The sequence below is a fragment of the Gopherus evgoodei genome, chromosome 9 (genome assembly GCF_007399415.2).
Source record: "Gopherus evgoodei ecotype Sinaloan lineage chromosome 9, rGopEvg1_v1.p, whole genome shotgun sequence".
Classification (NCBI taxonomy): domain Eukaryota; kingdom Metazoa; phylum Chordata; order Testudines; family Testudinidae; genus Gopherus; species Gopherus evgoodei.
Window position 1 is genome coordinate 64,573,614 of NC_044330.1, and position 16,487 is coordinate 64,590,100.

The 16,487-nt window shown below is 49.3% G+C and overlaps 1 non-coding gene across 1 annotated transcript; it reads left to right on the top strand.

Annotated features, from left to right (window-relative positions):
* Nucleotides 1–12,029: 12,029 nt before the first annotated feature.
* TRNAF-GAA lies at nucleotides 12,030–12,101 on the top strand. Its single transcript has one exon. It is a non-coding gene; the product is annotated as a tRNA-Phe (tRNA).
* Nucleotides 12,102–16,487: the final 4,386 nt, after the last annotated feature.

Here is a 16,487-nt window from a genome sequence, read left to right on the forward strand (position 1 = left end):
CGGTGACGAGAGTGATGAGGACATAGACATGGTCATAGACTTCTCACAAAGTATGGGCCGGGCAATGTGCACATCATGCTGATGAGTTCTGCATAGTCACCTGTGCTGATCAGCTCTCCACGCTGTCAAACAGGAAATGAAATTCAAAAGTTCGTGGGCCTTTTTCTGTCTACCTGGCCAGTGCATCTGAGTTGAGAACGCTATCCAGAGCGGTCACAATGGAGCACTCTGGGATAGCTCCCAGAGGCCAGTACCGTTGAATTGCGTCCACACTACCCTAAATTCAACCGGGCAAGGCCGATTTCAGTGCTAATCCCCTCTTTGGAAGTGGAGTAAAGAAATTGATTTAAAGAGCCCTTTAAGTTGAAAAAAAGGGCTTTGTCGTGTGGATGGGTCCAGATTTAAACTGAAGTAACGCTGCTAAATTCAACCTAAAGTCATAGTGTAGACCAGGCCTCAGAGGGATTTTATAGCTACTGGCTGGCTGGGTGTCCAATCAAGGGAGCTACCTACCCACCCTTTCATGGATCACACTTGGTAACTACTAAGTAGAAGCACAGAATCATAGGTTGATTTGCTGACTTTCCTACAGGCCTTCCTAGTGGCACAGCAGGGCTGCTCTTGGTTATGCACAATGTTGTTTCATTTAGCAGTGACTGTGAAGGCACTTCCAGCTATTTGGCTGTGGGAACTCTGGTATTAAGTGGACACCCTGTCTTAGCTGTGTATGGCTGTATTGCTTGTAGATTGATATATTCTGTATTGATGTTACCAAGTGGAGTATTTTGTAGCTGGCTGCTATAATTTGTTTAACTTGTATGAAGTATGAATATGCTCCCTCAGACTTAACCATCCGCCTTTCACACACTCCCTGCCCCTCTCTCTCTGGGGTGGGAAGAAGACACCAGCATGTGTGTCCATTGGATTTTTTTTATTTAATTACTTCTCATTGTTAAATTATTTATGAATGTTTCTTAAATTTCATTGCAGTGCTTTTTCTTCCTGCCACTGTCACCTGGCAGCTCAGGGATGTGAGAGTCTCCTCCACTGCATTTCTGCCCACGGAAAAAGAAGAGAGATCATACTTCAGCACCTTTGGAAATAAAAGCAACCCGGAAACAAACCAACTGTCTCCTCAGTGTGCAGTTTTTGTCTCTTTTGGTGCAGCTGATGTGTGTGAAGCATGTGTGGTGGACAGGGGCACTGTGTGCTCACATGGGATTTCACCACCCTTGGTGCAGGATTTGACTTGTTCCTGGAGTGAATGTAGCACTGTGGAGTGTCAGACACAGGCTGCATGACCCCCTCCATTTATCCTTGGTGCAGAACATCCCACACAGCACTAGTGCAACCTCCTCTCCCCCACTGCCCTCCACCATCATCTGCACAGCCCACCTGTCAGGGCAGGAGGGGGAATGTTGCTCCATGGATCCTGGTTCTCAGATGGCACTGCCCTAGGATAGGGGGGTGTGGTTGCATCCATTAGATCACCAGACTAATATCCTTGGTGATTGTTCCCAAGATCTAGGGTTTTGTGCTCAAACATCTCCCAGCTTCCTTGTTGAAAATAAGGCCAAGGTTTTGTTGCAATATACAGAAAGAAAGTTGGTTTTCACCCCAAATGGGACTTGAACCCACAGTCTCTGGCTTCAGAAACAAATACTTTATCTGTTAGGGCCCTGGTTTACAGCTGCTATAGAGAGGAAAATTCCCTCTCAGAAACGCACATTTCTTGCATTTACTTCAACACCAACTAGACCCTTTCTGCACCTTACAGAAATGTCTGCATCCCCTGGCAGCGAGGCTACCAGGCAGGTGACTGACAGAGCTGAGCACCACCTTTCTACCAGGCATCTTTAGAGAAGAACCCCACCCTAGAGTCACCCTCCCTCCTTCAGCACCTCCACGTCTGTGGCTCTGAGTGGCAGTAGGATGATTAGGGGGCGAATCCGGGGCTGGAAAGGGGGGGTAAGGTCTACCTGTAAGGACTAACTAAGTGGGGCAGACCCAGGGGGAGGCTGTGGGCTGCTGGTCAGTTGTTGGGATCTGAGCTCTAAATCAAAACTGCACAGTGACCTGACACCCAGGGTTACAGGGCTGAGATAGTGACCCCTCTTACTGGCCTCAGTGAACCCCAAACCCTTGTTATTAAGGGCATTGAGGAGTCTCTGTCCCTTAATAACTTCTGCAAGCTCCCCAGCAGGCTGCGGGCGTCAGCCACCTCCTGCCACACAGGTTAGACTCTTGATGCTGTGCAAGCTGCCCCCTCTCTTGCAGGCCCAGTGTAGGAAGAAGGAGGCCCAGAGGTAGCAGAAAGGGGTTTTGATTGATCGACCTCTGTGTTATGGGCACAGGACGCTTTCACTGTGTCACTCGGCTGGCTTCTCTTCGGCAGCAACCAGAGGCTCTGGCTCCAGGCTAGTGCCTTGCGAACTCTGGCACTGGCAGGAAGTGCTGCAGGGTGCCAGGCAGCGGCCCTGGCAAACCAGCTGCTGGTAGGTGTCTCTGTGGTATCATGGGTCAGTGAGTTCAGCTGTTAATGGAAAGGAGGGGGATTTATGCTCCCCCAGGGATGCCACTGAAGGCTCCTCGTGGGCTCCTCAAGGTCTTCTGGGAGCGGTGATATTCCCTTTTTGCCATCTTGAAGGCTCTCTCCTGGACAAAGTGGGTTCACCTGCTGCCTACAAGAGTGTGGGAGTCGCACTGCAAAAGCCCATCTCCCGGCAGCCGTGCTGGAGGCTCGGGCTTAATCCTCAAAGCCGAGGGCAAAACCTTTAGCCGGGAACGTTTCGCTTCCTCCCGCCTCTGCCCAAGGAGAAAAGGATGAGACACGAAGGCTCAAAGATGTCTCCCTCCCACTTCCCTGTACGCTGTGCAAAGCCCTTGGCCTGCCTCATGCCTCGTCAGGAAAGCACGGCCATGCTGCCCAAGCCTCGGTCACATCCACACCCTGGCCCACCTCAGGTGATGGAGTGTAGAGCCATGCGAGTCAATGGCAGGTCAAGTTGGGAGCCTCGACTCTTTCCCCTGACAGCCACACAGAGCTGCCTAGTGCCCCAAGAGTCTCCCTCGTATTCTCCCACAGCAGCCACCTGTCGGTGCGGGTGGGAAAAGGGATGAGGAAGTACTGCGACCTCAGGCTGGGACAGGAGGCCCTCACTATGCCCAGGCTTGCCTCTTGCCTTCAGTCCAGGCAGCCAGAGGTGCCGGGGAGCTCCCTGGCAGGCCGGTGCCTCAGCCAGGAAATTAGGAAAAGGCGATGAATAAAGAAGTCAGGAAATAACAAGGAAATGAAGAGGTTTGTCAAATGGGTTTCTGTCTGATTTACCATCTTCTCAGCTACCTCTCAAAGTTAAAGACCTGAAGTCAAGCTATCAGCATAAGTACAGATGGTTAGATGAGAATTAAAAGGAGCTGCTGTCACAAGTGTTAGGTGCCTGCAAGCAGTATGCAGACCGTTTAAAAACACTGCAATTAGAGGCTCAGATGAAAGGTTTGCCCTAAATCAGAAACGACAATAGGAGGACTAGCAGAACACCACTCTAAGCAAAAGGCCGAGTAATGGAGGCTTTTAGAGGCAAAAAGTCATCCCTCAAAATTTGGAAATCAAATCCTAGTGAGGATAATAGGAAGGTGCACAAACTCTGGCCTGTTAAGTGTCAAAGTGTAACAAGGCAGGCCAAGAAAGAATCTGAGAAGCAACATGCTAAAGACACAAAAGCTAAGCATAAATCCGGTCAATGAGAGTCCTGGTCTGTCCCCGCAGAAAAGTGAACCCCCTCTGTGACTGGAGTGAGCTCCTCTAAGCTGACGTCACTACAGACCTGTGCCAGGTGGTGCTCATTGTAAAAATGTTTCCTCTGACGGTCAGGAAAACGGGACCAGCAGTCCTCAGGCCGGATGACATAATTAAAATCCTCCCCCCAACAACAAACATTATGCAGTCCAGAGGAAGAGAGGCTTTGATCTTCCCTCTTATGCCTTAACTGGGGACCATACACACTAATATAGCAGTAACCAGTGCCACAGAGGACAAGTCTACCAGTAATGCTCTCCCTGGTTGGAGCTCCACCATCTTCTGTACTCGCACCGCGAATGTGAAAAACAAGACTCCAGCTACATCATTCTTCCCTGGCCAGGAGGCCCTTCTGTCATAAACAGATAGCTAAGGGTTAATGTCTCTTTCACCTGTAAAGGATTAACAAGCAGTGACCTGCAACACCTGACCAGAGGACCAATCAGGAAACAAGATACTTTCAAATCTAGGTGGAGGGAAGCCTTTGTTTTTGGGTTTGTGCGTTGTTCTCTCTGGGTCCTGGACGGGACTAGAGGCGCAACCAGGTTTCTGCCAATCTCCCTGCTACAGTCTCTTATCTACTCAGAATTGTGAGTAAGAAAAAAAGGCGATTATAGTCTTTTGTTTTTTTCCATTTGCAGATGTGTACTTGCTGAAGTAGATTAAATTGTGTTTCTGCTGGAGAAAGTTTCTTTCTATTGTTTATAAGTTGAAAGACCCTGTAACTTTTACTATCTTGATTACAGAGACAATTTTTATGTTTTTCCTTCTTTATTAAAGTTTTCCTCTTTTTTAGAATCTAATTGATTTTTTTGGTTATCTTTTGTAAGACTCCAGGGAAGGGAGTCTGCACTCGCCAGGGAATTGGTGGGAGAAAGGAAAGGGAGGAGGGAAGAAAAATCTGCTCTTGGCGTTTATCTCTGTATCTCTCTCCCGGGAAGAAGGGAGGGGGAAGGGGTGATTCAAGGAATTGAATCACGGTGATCTCCTAGTGTACCCAGGCAGGAAAGGTCTGGGAGGAGGTAAAGAGGGGAGGGAATGGTTTATTTCCCTTTGTTGTGAGACTCAAGGAATTTGGGTCTTGGGGTCCCCAGGGAAGATTTGGGAAGACCAGAGTTTATCAGGTACTCAGAAACCTGATTGGTGGCAGCCTATCAGATCTAAACTGGTAATTAAGCTTAGGGGAATTCATGCTGGTACCCATAATTTGGACGCTAAGGTCCAGATTTGGGAATTATACTATGACATGTTGGCAGCATGTGGGAAATATAACAATCCAAAAGCCAGTAAGATTATTAATTTTCTTTTCTCTGCTAGCTGGTTGTAAGCAGAGAGAAGGGGGTTGTTTGTTTTTTAAAACTACAGCCAGAGATTTTTTATTCCTTGCTCCGTTCTGGCTGTGCACAGATATTGCCTCAGGCAAAGGCCATTAAGTTTAACAAGGGTCTTTTGTTAGACAATAGAACTCCAGCTGTGAGTCAACTACACAAGCAGAACACACATGCAAATGAAAGGTTTCTTTTTGTTCTAGTTTTATTCGGGAAGGCTTATTAGAAAGACTCTGTTGCTTAGCAACAGAGAAGGCAGCAGAGGAACAGCAGTTCAGGCAATAAACACCAGAGGGCACCCCAACACAAGAAAGCAGGAATCATGACTACCAAGGGTGCCCTGAAACAGGAGCGAGTGAGACTGGAGGCAGAGGAACAAATGAAAGAAGCAGAGCAAAAGCGAGACATGGAAAAAAAATATAAGAACTAGAAATAAAACAAAAAGAGACGCAGCTCAGAGAAAGAGAAAGAGAGGCGGCCCACAAAAGAGAACAAGAAGACAAAGAGGCAACCTACAAAAGAGAGCAAGCAGCCAAAGATGCAGACCACCAAAGATAGCTGGAACTCCAGAAGGAGACCTACCAGCAGGCCCTGGAATTAGAAAAGGCTAAGCAACAGAACACAGCCAATCCTAATAACACTTCACCAGTTGTTGTTCCACATCCCCAAAAATTTCCCACCTACAAGGCAGGTGGTGACACTGAGGCCTTCTTAGAAAATTTTGAAAGAGCCTGCCTTGGGTAGAGCATCCCTGAAGACCAATACATGACAGAGCTGAGGCCACAGCTCAGTGGACCTTTAGCAGAGGTGGCGGCTGAAATGCCTAAGGAGAAAATGAACAACTATAAACTTTTTCAAACCAAGGTCAGATACCGAATAGGGATAACACCTGAACTTCCCCGTCAGCGGTTCAGAGCCCTAAAATGGAAACCAGATGTGTCATTCCCCCGACACGCCTACCACATTGCAAAGAATTATGAAGCCTGGATATCAGGAACAAAGGTTAACAATCTGGACGAGCTGCACCTCCTGATACAAATGGAGCAGTTCGTAGATGGTGTTCCTGAGGAAATTGTTAAGGGGAGCGAATACACCAGGGGGCACACCGACAATAAACCCTATAACCGAGGGCAGCACAAGACCCCACCGACAACTCAAGGAAAGCCACAGACGCCCTATTCTTCCACCTCACCAGTCTCCAGTAACCCACCTTGACCCAGTGAAAAGTCAGCTGGAAGATGCTTTAAGTGTAATGAACTGGGACATATAAAGGCCAGCTACCCAAAGAACCCCAACCGAGTGCAGTTCATTACACCACCATCACAACAAAGATCCCCAGGCCCAGATGCCTCTCAAATACCCTTGGAGCAAAGGGAAATTTTGAGAGAGGGTGGAAAGAAGGTTACTGCGTGGAGAGATACGGGGGCACAAGTGTCAGCTATCCACCAATCCTTCGTCGACCCCCAATTCATCAACCCAAAGGCCCAAGTGACAATTTACCCCTTCATGTCACAAGCTATAGACTTACCTATAGCTGAACTACCTGTCCAGTACAAAGGCTGGTCAGAAATGTGGACTTTTGCAGTTTATGACAATTATTCCATCCCCATGCTACTGGGGGAAGATTTGGCCAACCAGGTAAAGCGGGCCAAGAGAGTGAGAATGGTTACCCGCAGCCAAACCAGGCAAGCTTCCAGACCCATTCCTGTTCCTGAGCCGTCCACAGGGGCCCCGTCAGTGTTACAAGAGACCCAGACAGAGGTAGTGGACCTGGATCCCATGCCAACAATGGAAACAGCCACATTGCTCCCAGTCCCAGATCAGGAACGGGAAAATCAGCCAGCACCAGAACCATTGCCAACACTGACGACAGTGCTTGCAAATCCATCTTCAACCCCAACGCCAGAGGGAGCCAGCGAGCCTGAACTGGCAGAAGCAGCAGACAACCACACCCAAGAGGTTCAGCCAGAGCCTGAAATACCACCTGGTGCACCAGCGGAGAGTGGCTCACCAGCAATGGAAACAACCCCATCACCTACATCACTTCCAGAGGGACCAAGCCCAAGTCCACAATCTAAGGAAGAACTGTTGTCTCCAGCTTCAAGGAAACAGTTCCAGATAGAGCAGGAAGCAGATGACAGCCTTCAGAAAGCTTGGGTGGCGGCAAGGAGCACCCCACCGCCTCTCAGCTCTTCTAACCGATCCCGGTTTGTTGTAGAACAAGGACATTTATTCAAGGAGACTCTTTCTGGTGGACACCAGGAAGACTAGCAGCCGCAAAAACAGTTGGTCGTTCCAACTAAGTACCAGGAGAAGCTCTTAAGCTTAGCCCATGATCATCCTAGTGGTCATGCTGGGGTGAACAGAACCAAAGACAGGTTGGGGAAGTCCTTCCACTGGGAGGGGATGGGCAAAGACATTGCCAAGTATGTCCAGTCTTGTGAGGTGTGCCAAAAAGTGGGGAAGTCCCAAGACCAGGTCAAGGCCCCTCTCCAGCCACTCCCCATAATTGAGGTCCCATTTCAGCGAGTAGCTGTGGATATTCTGGGTCCTTTCCCAAAAAAAGACACCCAGAGGAAAGCAGTACGTACTGACTTTCGTGGACTTTGCTACCTGATGGCCGGAAGCAGTAGCTCTAGGTAACACCAGGGCTAAAGCTGTGTGCCTGGCCCTAACAGACATTTTTGCCAGGGTAGGTTGGCCCTCCGACATCCTTACAGATTCAGGATCTAATTTCCTGGCAGGAACCATGAAAAAACTGTGGGAAACTCATGGGGTGAACCACTTGGTTGTCACCCCGTACCACCATCAAACCAATGGCCTGGTGGAAAGGTTTAATGGAACTTTGGGGGCCATGATACGTAAATTCGTCAATGAACACTCCAATGACTGGGACCTAGTGTTGCAGGAGTTACTTTTTGCCTACAGGGCTGTACCACAGCCCAATTTAGGGTTTCCACCATTTGAACTTGTGTATGGTCAAGAGGTTAAGGGGCCATTACAGTTGGTGAAGCAGCAATGGGAGGGGTTTAAGCCTTCTCCAGGGACTAAGGCTACGTCTAGACTACCCACCGTATCGGCGGGTTAAAATCAATTGCTCGGGGATTGATATATCGCATCTCATCTGAACGCGATATATCGATCCCCGAGAGCGCTTATATTGATTCCGGAACTCCATCAACCACAAAGGAGTTGCGGAATCGACAGGGGGAGCCGCCGACATCGATCCTGTGTGGTGAGGATGGGTGAGTAATCCGATCTTAGATATTCGACTTCAGTTACGTTATTCAAGTAGCTGAAGTTGCGTATCTAAGATCGATTTCCCCCCGTAGTGTAGACCAACCCTAACATTCTGGACTTTGTAAGTAACCTACAAAACACCCTCCGATATGCTTTAGCCCTTGCTAAAGAAAACCTAAAGGATGCTCAAAAAGAGCAAAAGGCCTGGTATGACAGACATACCAGACAGCGATCCTTCAAGGTAGGAGACCAGGTTATGGTCTTGAAGGCGCAACAGGCCCATAAGATGGAAGCATCATGGGAAGGGCCATTCACAGTCCAAGAGCTCCTGGGAGCTGTTAATTACCTCATAGCATTTCCCAATTTCTCCTTAAAGCCCAAAGTTTACCATGTTAATTCTCTCAAGCCCTTTTATTCCAGAGGCTTACAGGTTTGCCAGTTTACAGTCCAGGGAGGAGATGGGTGAGATGGGAGGAGATGAGTGGCCTGAATGTGTCTACTACGAAGGAACAAGTGAAGGTGGCGTGGAATAGGTGAACCTCTCACCCACCCTGGAACGTCTGCAGCGGCAACAAATCAAGGAGCTGTGCACTAGCTTCACCCCATTGTTCTCAGCCACCCCAGGACGGACTGAACGGGCATACCACTCCATTGACACAGGTAATGCTCACCCAATTAGAACCCCACCCTACCGAGTGTCTCATCATGCCCAAGCTGCTATAGAACGGGAGACCCAGAACATGCTACAGGTGGGTATAATCCGCCCATCTACCAGTGCATGGGCATCTCCAGTGGTTCTGGTACCCAAACCAGATGGGGAAATGCGCTTTTGCGTGGACTACCGTAAGCTATATGCGGTAACTCATCCAGACAACTATCCAATGCTACGCACCGATGAGCTATTGGAAAAGTTGGGATGTGCCCAATTCATATCTACAATAGACTTAACCAAGGGGTACTGGCAAGTACTGCTAGATGAACCTGCCAAGGAAAAGTCAGCATTCATCACCCATGCAGGGGTGTATGAATTTAATGTACTTCCTTTCGGGCTGCAAAATGCACCCGCCACCTTCCAGAGGCTGGTGGATGGTCTACTAGCAGAACTGGGCGAATATGCAGTTGCCTACCTCGATGATGTGGCCATTTTTTCTGATTCATGGCCCGAACACCTAGAACACATGGAAAAAGTCTTTGAGCGCATCAGGCAGGCAGGACTAACTGTTAAGGCCAAAAAGTGTCAAATAGGCGAAAACAGAGTGACTTACCTTGGACACCAGGTGGGTCAAGGAACAATAAACCCCCTACAGGCCAAGGTGGATGTTATCCAAAAGTGACCTGTCCCAAAGTCAAAGAAACAGGGCCAATCCTTCTTACGTTTGGCAGGGTATTACAGGTGATTTGTATAACACTACAGCCAAATCGCTGCTCCACTGACCGACCTGACCAAAAAGACTCAGCCGAATGTAGTCAAGTGGACTAATGAGTGTCAAAAAGCCTTTACCCAACTTAAGGCAACGCTCATGTCTGACCCTGTGCTAAGGGCCCCGGACTTTGACAAACCATTCCTAGTAACCACAGATGCATCTGAGCATGGTATAGGAGCAGTTCTCATGCAGAAAGGAGCGGATCACAACTTCCATCCTGTCGTGTTTCTCAGCAAGAAACTGTCTGAGAGGGAAAGTCACTGGTCAGTCAGTGAAAAGGAATGCTACGCCATTGTCTACTCCCTGGAAAAGCTATGCCCATACGTTTGGGGACGGCGGTTCCTGCTCCAAACCGACCATGCTGCTCTAAAGTGGCTTTATACTGCCAAGGGGAACAACAAAAAACTGCTTCGATGGAGTTTAGCTCTCCAAGATTTTGATTTTGAAATTCAACACATTTCAGGAGCTTCTAACAAAGTAGCTGAATCCACTGGCTGAAATTTGTCCTTGAAATGTAGAAAGTCTTGTAGTTTACATACTTAGTAGTATATGTACAGGTGTATGTGTTATATTAATCTGTTTATTCTAAAGTTCTAGGAAGAAATCACCGCCAGTGAGGTTCCCCACTGTCTGCGATTTGGGGGGCGTGTCATAAACAGATAGTTAAGGGTTAATGTCTCTTTCACCTGTAAAGGGTTAACAAACAGTGACCTGCAACACCTGACCAGAGGACCAATCAGGTAGCAAGATACTTTCAAATCTAGGTGGATGGAATCCTTTAAGTAAATCCTGTTCTTCTCCTTTCATGAAGATGCCTGGGACACCACCTCACACTGTGTCCCTGAGGTGTCAGGCAAACTCTCAGCACCTGAAGCTTCTGCCACTCACCTAGTGCCCCATGTCAAATAGATCAGCCATAACCCTTGTTCCTGCTCTATAGACAGTGTGAAAGGACCCTAGTCAGCAAATCCATGGGTGCTACGGGGCTCCAGCACTAACAGGGGAAGAAAAGTTTTTCAGCGCCCACTGGCAGCCAGCTCTGCCCCTGATACAGGCCTTGCAGACAAGCTCCTTTTCTTCCCCTTCAGCGCCTCCTGCCTGCCAGTGATCCTACCTGTCTACCTACCTGGAGGTGCTGGGGGGCTGACAGGGAGGAGCGGGGACAGGAGGATGTGGGGGAGATATAGTAATGGGGCAGGAAGATGCAGAGCAGGAAGAGATGGGACAAGGGTGAGGGATTGGGGGAAGCGGTGGAGTGGGGGCAGGGCCTGGTGCAGAAAAGGGGGGATTTGTTCCGGATCCTGCATCCCTCTAGGGCCAGCCCTGAAGGGAAGCACTGACTATTACAGTGATAATAAAACTGACCAGCATTGCGTGGGAGACTGAGGGAGATCAGCACTCATCAGGTCTCTTCTCTCCTCAAGGTGAGCCAGACACTGCTCTCTCTCTAGCAGCTGGAAGACAAGGAGCCATTTCCCCACAGGAAGTGCATTGAGTGCCCCTGTGGTGCTGGGGGGGGGGCTGGCGCTGCTCCTGCCTGTGGGGGCTGGAAGGGGGGGCTGATGTCCGCACAGACTCTCAGCTGCCGAGCCGGAGGGAGCACTTGGGACCTTACCAGATTGGCTCAGTGAAGACAGGAGGTTGACAGAGCAATACAGACACTCTCCAAAGCAGGGAGCAACATCCGCCCATGCAGCCAGGCAATGAGCATTTCCCACAGCCTGGAGCTGAGGGGGAGGCGGCAGCTGCTGTTCCAGCTCCTCAGGGACAGGCTGTGTCAGACAATAGTCACTTCTTACTCGCGACAGCTAAGTGTGTTGGGTTCCTCCAGTGGGGGTGTGGAGTAGCCGTTAGTTTTCCTGTTTGCACTCCTCTGCCGTGTGAAAATTGGGGAGGGGAAGCAGAAGCCCCACTTCCCTCCCTAAATGATGCCCAGTGAGGGAATCCAGGACAACAGGGTGGGGCGGCAAGTGGTGACCAGACTCTCACTGCCAGGGTCTAGTCTAGCTCAAGGTCCAGCTCATTTTCTCCCCGCGCCACTGGCTCCCAGTCGCCTTCTGCCACCAGGTCAACCCGGGAACTCAGGCAGGAACAGGATGAGGAAGTAAGTCAAACTGAGCAAGGCAGGCAAAAGTGAGTCTTGTCTTCATGGGCCACTCCCAATGAAGTTCTTTTTGTGTGCAACTGCTGCTAAAAATATCCAGACAGAGAACCAGCAGGCCAAAACACTGCTAAACAGCTTCTAAGGTAGCTTAGTTGGAGAGCATTAGACTGAAAATCTAAAGGTTCCTGGTTCAATCCCAGGCTTTGGTAGGCCTTTTCATCCCTCTTTGCGCAGTGATGGCTTGCTTTCTGGGTGCACAATAGTTTCTGCACCCAAGGTGAATCTCTGATCTTGAGCTGTGCAGTAGGAAAAGATAGTGTGGGCTTCTGCATCTGGTTGGCCCACCTGATCTTTTAGGATGAGAGCTGTCTTTCCCAACATGGCAGGAAGCCAGTAGGGTAGGGTGACCCTCAGGAATGGTGCCAGAGGGCTGCTGAGCAAGAGCAGTACCAGGGAAGGGGCATCTGTAGAAGTGGCCATGTGGAAGATGGCAGGGGTTAGGGGACCCAGGAAGAGGTGTTTGATGTTCGATGCCTTGGAGTAGTTGGACTTGGGCATGGTGGGTGTTCCGTAAACACACATTCATGAGTTTAGGGTAGATTGATAGGCAGAGGATGATTGGAAGAAGGGCCTGTCTCTTTGGTCTTCCAGGCCAGGGAAGAATGATGGGGTTGGAGTCTTGTTCTTCACATTCACAGTGCAAGTACAGAAGGTGCTGGAGCTCTGACCAAGGAAGACGTTACTGGTGTGCTTTGTGCTCTGTGGCGCTGGTTAGGGCTATATTAGTGTGTATGGTCTCCAGTTAAGAAATGGAAGGAACTGGTTCCCTTCCTCTGGATTGTTTGTTGTTGGTGTTTTCCCAACTGTCAGAGGAAACATGTTTACAGTGAGCACTACCTGGCACAGGTCTGTAGTGAGGTCAGCTTAGAGCCTCATTGGGGGTACAGCTTTCTGCAGGGACAGGCCAGGAGTCACATTGACTGGATTTACGTGAAGAAGAGCATGTCAACAGCCCAGTGCACGGTGGTGCCAATGGACAGTTCAGATCACACAGCTCTGACCATGTGCTCAATGTGGGCAATTCCCTGACCAGGGCGGCGTTATGTATTTTGCTGCCCCAAGCAGAGTCAGGTTGCACCTCTGGCTCTTACTATGAAGGTTGAAGTTACAATTCCCTGTTTGGGTGCACAATCTGCTTAAGCCTCCACCCAGCAATCGGGGGAAACTAACCCTGCCCACTGGGTGCCTCTAAGAGGTGATACTCTCCCCACTCACAACCACTGAGTGTAGAAAAAAAATTAAGAAAAAGGAGGAAAATCACTTTGTATTAACTAGGGAAAACACCACAATCAGGATTCACAACACAACATTATGAGCAAAACACCAAACAACAGTGTGCTAGGCAGTGGCCTTTTGCCTTGGGCTCTTAAATCCAGACACCAAAAGCTCTTTGGATGTGTCCCTCCCTTCACTGCACCTCACCCACAGCTGCTGTCCTGGGTCAATGAAAACCCAGAGTTCACCTCTCACCTCCTGGGCGGAAAGCCCCTTTCTCCCTCCGCTATCTGGCCACGTTGCCGGCCACTTGCCGTTCCCCCCGTCACCACTCTGATGGCCCCTCTCTGCTCTGGGACGTCGTGTGGTCGCACCAGGAGTGGAACAGGCTCCCTAAAAACAGGGCCGCCCAGAGGATTCGGGGGCCTGCTGGGGCAAAGCGAGTGAGAGGACATAAAAAAGGCACCACCGACTGCGGCGCTTGCACTCACTGGGCGGCGCTTTGAGTCTTCAGTGGCAGCGGGTCCTTCACTCACACTGCGTCTTGGGCAGCGCTGAAGGACCTGCCGCTGAAGTGCCGCTGAAGACCTGGAGCGAGTGAAGGGCACGCTGCCAAAGTGCCGCCGAAGACCCAGACTGCTTCTGGGAGAGTAAAAGGTAAAAAGGCGCCTTTAGCCAGGGAAGGGATTCTCAGTCAGGGCTTGTGGGGCGCCTGCAGGGTCGGGGCCTGGGGCAAATTGCCCCACTTGCCCCCCCCCGGGCAGCCCTGCCTAAAAGTAGCGGCCACCAGAGCCTGAACAGTAGCTCCATCCCTTCCACTCTAGGCCACGCCCCTGCCCCCCCTTCTCCCCAAGGTCCTGCTGCTATGCTGCCTCTTCTCCTCAACACCCCACCTCCCAATCACTGCTTTCTGCTCCCTTCCCACGCTCACTCGACCTTACTGTCATTACAAAGCAGCAAGGCAAAGCCTCCCATTTTGGAAAGCTCTGGGGTGTTGTTCCCCCCTGTTCAAACACCCCTGGGGCCCTGCACTTCACACAGCTCTCCCTGATTTCCGATCTGTTGGTCTGCAGCAAGACTCTCCACTGAGTCTTAACCAGCTCTGATATTACACAGGGAAGAACAAAAGGGTCAGATGGTGCCTGGAACTCTTAAGAAGAATCCACCCCCACCAGGTGCCAATGCTTTCAGCCCCACTGAGAATATTTTGGGGTCACTCCTCGTCCTTATCAACCTAGAGGTCTTGGAGAACAACAATTAACAGTTGCTCCAGTGACACAACTGGCTAGTGCACAGTATTTATAGAGCAGTGCTGAGAGAAGTTTTACTGAAGTTGTGAGTTCAAACCTCAACTGGAACATTAGCTTTCATTAACCAAGTGGTGTTATCCCTTTATTTGTCCTGTGGAAGGTAGAATCCAGCCCAGGGGACACTGAGGAGGGGTGGAGAAAAAATGCTCCTTTCAACTATTACCTCCTCTCCAGAGCACAGGTCAGAATCTACAATCCTTTCTCTCCTACCAGCCCCTGTGCCAGGATCCCTCCCTGGTGTCTGTACTATTGACAAAGACTAAGTGACAGGGACAAAACATTCAAATCCTGCCTGGCGAGGGGAGCCAGGTTTGATCTTCAAATTCTGTTGTTGGTACATTTCCAGGTCTGGGAATGTCCCACAACAGCATTTAATGGGAAGCTGCCTGCAGAACAGTGACACTGCGCAGAGATCCTGTGGAGGAGGGGTGGGAATTAGTAACATTTGGAGGCTTGTTTGGGAAATGAGTCTTTGCTGACAAGATTTGTCTCTGTTCATATTTCATCTTCAGGCGTTATGTTGAGGGATCTTTAGTATATTTCTGTAAGGTTAATAACTATCTCAACTTTATTTACTCAACTTAAAAATTTGTCTCACCTGATTTTTTCATCTCCCTGTGAAAATACAACTGACACGTCTACAGAGGGTCATGATGTTAAAGTTGGGGAATTCAGTCTCTGTACTTCTGGGAGGGGGTTTTGTTTTTTTACAGCTGCCTGACTGCCAGGCAGACTGGGCTCTTAGCTGCACCCACTGTCCTTGCCAGGGGCCCCTGCTGAACCCTGGGCGGCTGCACTGCCGAGCTGGGCGTGACTCTGCAGGGGAAGAAGCTGCTGGGGAGCAATGTAGAGCAGGTGCAGGAAGGAGCCGGGGTCACTATTCACATTCTGAACTGCACAATTTTTCATATTTGGGAATGTCCAAGAACAATTCTAGGGGAAGGTGAATGCAGAGCAGTGACACTGGAGGTGTCCAGACCTCCAATGGAGGCAGCATGGAAATTAATAATGGGAAGATCATTTGCGAAACTTCACTTTGTCTTCACTGACAAGGTTTTTCTCTGTTCTTATTTCACATTGTGATGTTATTTAGTGGAGTCAGGATATATTTTTACTATATAATTAAACATTTAATTTTATTTAATCAAGCCAAAAACTTAGTGTCACTTATTTTTTTCTCTGTCCTAGCAAGAATGAATTGAATTTTGTGACTTTCTGGAAAGTGCAGCAAGATTAAATGTGGGGAATTCGGTGTCTGTGTTTGTGAGCTAAGTGTTTTCCTCTCACAGGTCAGTGCCTGCATTGAAATACCAAGAGGGATCTAAGCGCTGGTGTACGCTGGGCACTGAACTGGAAGAGCGACATTTCTCAGGGTGTGAAACCCCCCCTCCCAAAACAATAGAGTTAAGGTGATCTAAGCCCTGGTTAGATAGTGCTAAAGAAAAGGAAGAATTGTTCTGTCCATGCAGCTATTACAGGGATGAGAAAACCCCACCAGTCACTGTCTACTCCAAAGAGCTATAGCAGTGCCACAGCAGTGTTTGACGTGTAGCCAGAGTGAAAAGAGATCTGGCTCCAGTTCGCACTGTGGATGCTCAGGCACATACAGTATGTCTACACTATAGGATTATTCCAATTATACAGAAACCAATTTTTGGAAACAGATTATGTAAAGTTGACGGCACACGGCCACATTAAGCACATTAATTTGGCTGTGAGCACAGTTATGCCCCAATGTCAAAGAAAGTGGTAAATAATCCCAATGCCCAGACGTGAAGACATCTGAACTACAGACCACAGCAAACCTGGCCCCCAAAGCACAGAGGGCATTGGGGGTTTGTTTTTGCTTAGCCATGTACAGTCGCACAGAGAGAGCGTTTAAAAGTCTCCCCTCCCACAGAGCGGGAATGGGAAATGATTCTCAACTTAAAGTCTGATGTGAATGAGGATGTCTGGAACACAGGGCCACGGACTGGCCTTTGCTAGAGAAACCACTGTCAAGTTTTAGCA